The 6,707-nt window shown below is 45.2% G+C and overlaps 1 pseudogene; it reads right to left on the bottom strand.

Annotated features, from left to right (window-relative positions):
• Nucleotides 1-4,850: 4,850 nt before the first annotated feature.
• Nucleotides 4,851-6,327, bottom strand: LOC149997260 (keratin, type II cytoskeletal 8 pseudogene; annotated as a pseudogene).
• Between the last annotated feature and the right edge of the window lie 380 nt (nucleotides 6,328-6,707).

Below are 6,707 nucleotides of genomic sequence, written 5' to 3'. Positions count from 1 at the left end.
ACCAGTCTCTTTTGCAGGAAGGGAGACTGTTTAAACAAAATTGGGTTTCTTCAAAAAGTTTAGCCCTGTTCCTAATTCCTCTTTCAGGGGATATTGCAAGCCACCTCCCTGAAGATAAGAGTGAGGAAGTTAAGACATGTCATTCAAGTGCAGGATGAAGAGAACAGCAGGGATACATGTGGGCTCTTTGTCCCACTAACTCAGCACCCTGGGCCTTTCACCCACTCCTTGGGTGCTGCCTCTATTTATCATTTATCAGAGCACAGGTTTTGGAAAGAAATCAATCTGAGTACCATATCTGATTGGAACAGCAGGGGGTGCTTTCCGCAGCCGGGATGCAATTACTCAGCTTGGATTGCAGCCAGGGCCAGGACTCCTGTGGTCACCCAGATCCCTTGGTATTTTCTCTAGCACCTTCTCTAGCATAGCTCACTGCAGTCCTCCCCTTCGAGCTTAGGAAGAGCTTCTGTGCTTTCCCAGCAGCTTTTCTTTTCAACAATTCACTTCAACTGAGCAGCGCAGAGCCTATGATTATGCCAGGGCTGTGCAAGTCATTCTGGGAACTATAAGCAAAGTATAAGGCACAGTCTACATAATCCAGAAATGTAGTCTATTTGTGGGAACAAAATGCAGACCAAAGGAATCATCCGAGGGCAATAGAATGCATAAGCAAGTACAAAAACAAGGGTCCACGAGCGAATGTTATTGTTATTCTTAGACAGGAAAGGGAAGCATATGTTCTCTTCTTGGCTACAGGGGGCCTAAAAAACAATCTTCACTCTAGATGATTTTTTAATGGTTCTATCTATACCTTGAGAAATTAATCAGAGTAGTATTGGTGTGGTTTGATCATCTACGCTATTTCAATTAATTTCTTAATGTGTAGATCTGACCTTTCTCTTCATTCTAAACCTTTTTTTTAAAACATCACATTCCTCTAGTTCTCTGCGGTCGCTCTTCAGCAAGCAGTTACGATCATACTGCACACACCTCATCTTCATTTAAACACGCACATGTTTGGAGCTTCTCACAACGCTCCCCTTGTCCTTAGCACGGTGGCACCTCGCTCACAGCCAGTTACATACCCATGTACTGTTCTCATTACACACTATAAGCAATTAGATCATAAAAGCCTCTTCTGCTCATTTTTGAAGCGTCCCATGCAATTCACTTACATTTATTTTTTGAAATTATTACTTCATATTTTAAAAGAAAATTGAACTAATTGGACACTATTGTTAAGTCTAGTAGAAGGACAGTCAAGTGCAATATTGAGGAATGCCCATGTTGGTTAGTGCCAACAGTACAGCTAGCGTGGTCCTTCCAAAACTCTAGGAAAAGCCTGTTCCTTTGAAGAGTATGTTAGGATGATGAATAGTCTTCAATATAATAAAGTACCTTTCTTACTATTCAAAGTACTTGTGTATACAATAATATATTTGATTCTCACAAGCATTTGGAGCATATTTTGTTATCCCCAAAATTCTGGCAAAGAAACTGAGGTTTAGTGTACTTATGTGATTCGTCTAAGATCAGACTGCTAGAAAGTACCACAGCCAGCTCTTCTGACTCCTGGACCAGTGCTCTCTCTGCTACAATCTTGTGTGACATTTCTAGATGCCAGATGTCAAGAACTGAAAAATTAAATGGGACAGAGTTGATTCCATTTGCAAACTGACATGTTAGATTGCCACAGTCGCTTGGATGCTAGCAGAAGACACGAAGCACCTGGTTCAGAGACAGAGGGTTATTACTCACCACGGCTGTTATAGCCAGAGTAACAGTATCTTATCCCCAGTACCTTCATCACCCAGGACCCTCTGTAAACCGGGTCACATGACTCTTGCATATGCAGTAAGCTCCATTATGGTAGGCCTAACTGTAGGGAACCCAAGCCTTTATAATGTACATTAAAGCATGCCTGCTCTTTGCTCTGGAGGGAGAACTTATCTTCATTATACTAGACAGTAAGAAACTTTCCCTTCGCTCCAGAGGGATGTTTGTTACGTACACATCCTTTAAAAGAGTCTAGAGCAAAGGTAATCAGTACCTCTGTTTACAAGATGTGCAGAAATATAAGACTGATGGAGAATTGTCTCACAATACTAACTAAAACATGAATCATTGTTTGCTCAAGTTTTAGCAACTTATTCTATGTGACAAAAACGACTGAGTGGTTTGGTTATGATTTGTATCCATGTGCTTTCACTTTATATGTTATATTCTATTATTCTATGCTGTCTGTCCAAGAAGGAGGCATTATTTGGGGACAATGAGTATCTCTCCATATATTAAAACAAATTATGTGGTCAACCACCTCTCCTTTAGTCCTGGTGTAGTAGAAATATCAAGCATCGATCCCATACATACATGCTATACCTGATATGTGACAGGAAAATATACTGTAACCTTGAAGAGAATGAGCATGGAGAGAGCTGGACTTTTGATCTGATGAGCAACTTGCCAAGTGTGTGAGTCAAAGATTGGGAGCCAGAGGGAACTGTATTGCAGTGAATAAAAGAGTAAGCAGACACTGAAGTGGGCTGAGAGAGACCACGAAAGCAGGGAGATTGCTTGTGGAGGCTGGAGAACTAAATGGAGCAGAGGCAGACACTTAAGAAGACAGATTTATCTAACATGACGCTTAATCTTATGCTGCACTCTAGTGCTTTTGTAGGTGTCATACTTGGCAGAAGTGCCAAGTTTCATTTCTGCATTAGAGATGGTGGCAACGCAGGGGTTCTGAGGGGAAAGGAATCAAGGAATCACACCTCTCAAGAAACTCACCAAAGTCTCAGGAAGGCTCAGGGCATTTCCAGCGATGCTTTACGCTACAAAAAGTCAACTTCTATGGTCTGTATCATTTAAGCCCCTTTCCCTCCAGCTCCTGTCTGGCTTCAGCCAATGGGAGGAACCAACAGAAGATCCATAAGGCAAGAGGAGACTGCAGCCAAGTGCTAAGTTCCCCAGTTCCCTCCACTAACTGTCTTCCTCTCCCTAAACTCAATTCTTGTCAGGCCATCCCCTCCAGACACCTGTTCTCTCTAGCTTCACGCCTTGATCTCAAGTAAAGCCCAGTTACCATCAGGGTAAAGTGTCATCTGCTAGGCTCTTCATTAGGCTTCACCACCTGCCATCTGTGTGACCTTGGGTAACTAATTAACTTCTCTGTCTCTTGACTTTTTTTACATGTAAAATCGGGCTTAAAATAGTACCTATATCAGAAAGATGTGAGAGAGTTAATTTCTCAAAAAGCCTTTCGTGCCTAGCATATAGTCAATAGTTGACAAGCATTAGCTAATTTTTATCATTTTATTATTTTTATTATTACTGTATTTTTCAACATCAACAGTGTGAAAAAGAAGAAGGAAGTTTTGCTATCAAAGGCTCATTAACTCTTAAAACTGAAAGACGTAGCTGGAGATCCAATAAATGTCAGTGAACATATGGCCCTCTTAAACTAGAAAAATGTCTAGAACCTCTCATATTCATAACATATTCAGAACATAGGTTACAAATATTTCAAATGACATGTCAAATATTAACAGCCATGTTTGAATATGATCATTCAGTTCTAGAAAAGATGTCATCTCCATATCAAGGAATTAAAATCATTGTGTGAATGTTTCCTCTGAGCTGAGATTTCTTTCACATTATAGAATAGTCTATTATTAATCATTTTCTTTAATATCTTAACACTGTGATAGAAAAATCAAATTAGGCTGATAGAAATTTTCCATCAAACTGTGTTAACTTTGTCTAGTAAAGACTTCAGCTTTCTTCCTAATGAGAATGTTAACAGCTCGCTTAGTCTGCACATTGCATGGATCAGGCAAGCTGTTTTGTTTTGTTTTGGTTTGGTTTGTTTTCTTTTGGAGAAGGTTTCAGAGACATCTTGGACTCTTTCCCCTTTTCACTTACAACCAATGTTTCTTCCCATGTTTGTCAATTCTGCCTTTATGTCAACTTCCTGTTTTCTGTTCTCTATACCACTTGCATAGGCCCTTACTAACTCCTGCCAATGACTATCATCACCTTCAACAATGACCCCACCTAGTCAGTTAATACTCTAATCACTGCTCTACATTGTTGCCATATTAATCTATCAAAGACATATCTCTGAGAGTGTCATTTTCCTGTTTAAAAGTCTTCTAGGACATCCCATGACCTACCAGAGGCAGGGGCGAGGGGCCATATTCTTAGAATTTGAAGTGTTCCATGTGCTAGTCCTAAGCTCCTTTTCTAACTTTATCTTTCACGACTCTCTTCACTGACCTCCTTTGGTAGCCATCCCGGATTGTAAAGCTGCGCTGAATATTTTCACTGAGCATATTTGTGTAATATTTCCAAATGAACGTTCTACCTTCCCCCCTGCTCTCTGCACTGAGAAGCTGACCAATGGAGGCTTTCTCGACGTCTGGTTTCTAGCCGGGTCTGGGGACTAGAAAGCACAAACAAGAGAACTGGAGGAAAGTTAGTACAGGGTCCCTCTCCTAGAGCCACGGGCTGGCAGGGAGCCTTCTTCATACAGCTGTCTACTCACCTTTGAGTAACTACTTATTCTCTTTCCTCTTAAAGCAAGACCCAGGGTACTAGTCACCCCTTATTGGTTTTCCTAAAGCCTGACTACAGTTTGTTTTTGTTTTTGTTTTTTTTTTTTGCAGAGCCAGGTGAGACTTTATTTTGGGGAAAAAGGAAAACACTTGATTTGGCTTCTAGTCAGGGACATGGGGAAAAGGCAGTAAACTCCCCCACCCCAAGGGCGAGCTGAGGACTGGGTGGGGCTGAGCTTCAGGTGGGCCTCCGGTGCCCTCCACCCCCCTGCGCAGCAGCTCGGAGGACCTCCCGTCAGCAGCAGCCATTCACTTGGGCAGGACATCAGATGACTCAGACACCAGCTTCCCATCGCGGGTCTCAATCTTCTTCACAACTACCGTCTTGAAGGAGCTGGAGCTGGTGCGGCTGAAGGAGCCAGAGCTCCCGCCAGAGCCCAAGCTGGCCTGGAAGCCCATGCCGTAGTTGAGGTTGCTAGAAACTGGGCTCAGCGCACCTGAGTAGCCGCTGGCGGTCTCGGTATGGATACTCATGTTCTGCATCCCAGACTCCAGCCGCTTCTCCTCGCCCTCCAGCAGCTTGCGGCAGGTGGCGATCTCCACGTCCAGGGCCAGCATGATGTTCATGAGCTCCTGGAATTCACGCAGCTGCCGGGCCATGTCCTGCTTTGCGGTTCTCAGAGCAGCTTCCAGCTCAGCCACCTTGGCCTGAGCATCCTTGACGGCCAGCTCACCATGCTGCTCGGCGTCAGCGATGGAGGCCTCCAGGGCAGCCCTCTGGCCTTTGAGGCCATCAATCTCAGCCTGGATGCAGCTGATGCTCCGATTCATCTCAGAAATCTCCGTCTTGGTGCGACGCAGGTCATCCCCATGCTTCCCAGCCAATGTCTGCAGCTCTTCATACTTGATCTGGTACGTGGTCTCAGCCTCAGTCTCAGCCCGGCTGCGGTTGGCGATCTCCTTGTACTGGGCCTTGACCTCGGCAATGATGCTGTCCAGGTCCAGGGAGCGGCTGTTGTCCAAGGACAGCACCAGGGACGTGTCAGAGATCTGGGACTGCAGCTCACGAATCTCCTCCTCATACAGCTGCCTGTAGAAGTTGATCTCATCAGTCAGTCCTTCCAGGTGGGACTCCAGCTCTACCTTGTTCATGTAAGCTCCATCCACATCCTTCTTGATGAGGACAAACTCATTCTCCAGCTCTGTGCGCTTGTTCATCTCATCCTCATACTTATTCTTCAAGTCCTCCACCATGCCCTGCATGTTGCCAAACTCCGCCTCCAGTCTGTTTCTCCTGGGACAGTGTTTCCAGCTGCCGCCGAAGGTTGTTGATGTAGTTCTCGAACATATTGTCCATGTTACTGCGAGTCGTCTTCTGCTGCTGCAGAAGAGTCCACTTGGTCTCCAGAATCTTATTCTGCTGCTCCAGGCTCCGTACCTTATCGATGAAGGGAGCAAACTTGTTGTTGAGGGTCTTGATCTGCTCCTTCTCCTGGTTGCGCATGGCCTGGATGTTGGGGTCCACCTCCAGTTTCAGGGGGCTGAGCAGGCTCTGGTTCACTTGGATGGCTTTGATGGACCCTATACTCCCCACTCCGCCGAAACCTCCAGCCAGATTCATGTTGGCGCCCAGGCCAACCCGGTAGGCGCTGCCCACCCGGGAAAAGGCCGAGGAGAGGATGCTGGGCCCACTCAAGTATGAGCGGCTGCTGAAGGCCCGGGGGCCAGAGGTGGACACTTTGTAGGTGGTCTTCTGGGTCATCCTTGCGGACATGGTAAAGGCTGGAGTGGAGGCAAGGAAGCCAAACCAGACAGAGGTTCAAGAAGGAGCCAAAAAGCTGCTTCTGACTACACTTTTATAGACAAACCCCTTATTGATTCTCTTCCACTACACAGTGTGAGTAATTTGCATCCATATGCTTCCTGCTGGAAGCCTTTCTGGTAGAGTGTCGGGCACCAGAACCAAGCAAAACTAGGCACCAGTTATTTGACTTTTAATGGCATTGGGATGGTTCAAATTAAGCGCAGGACAGGTAGCGATCAAGAAGCAGTGGCACTCTAATGACAATAGCAATTCTAAAGCTGTGAGGCCAGATGACACTGCTCCTGCCAGCCACAGAGAGAGCACACAGGGAAGAGGACATAAGGAATTTC

The sequence above is a fragment of the Furipterus horrens genome, unplaced genomic scaffold (genome assembly GCF_987537825.1).
Source record: "Furipterus horrens unplaced genomic scaffold, mFurHor1.1.pri manual_scaffold_11, whole genome shotgun sequence".
Classification (NCBI taxonomy): Eukaryota; Metazoa; Chordata; class Mammalia; order Chiroptera; family Furipteridae; genus Furipterus; species Furipterus horrens.
Note: the sequence above shows the minus strand (reverse complement) of the source record. Positions and strands in the feature narration are given on the sequence as shown.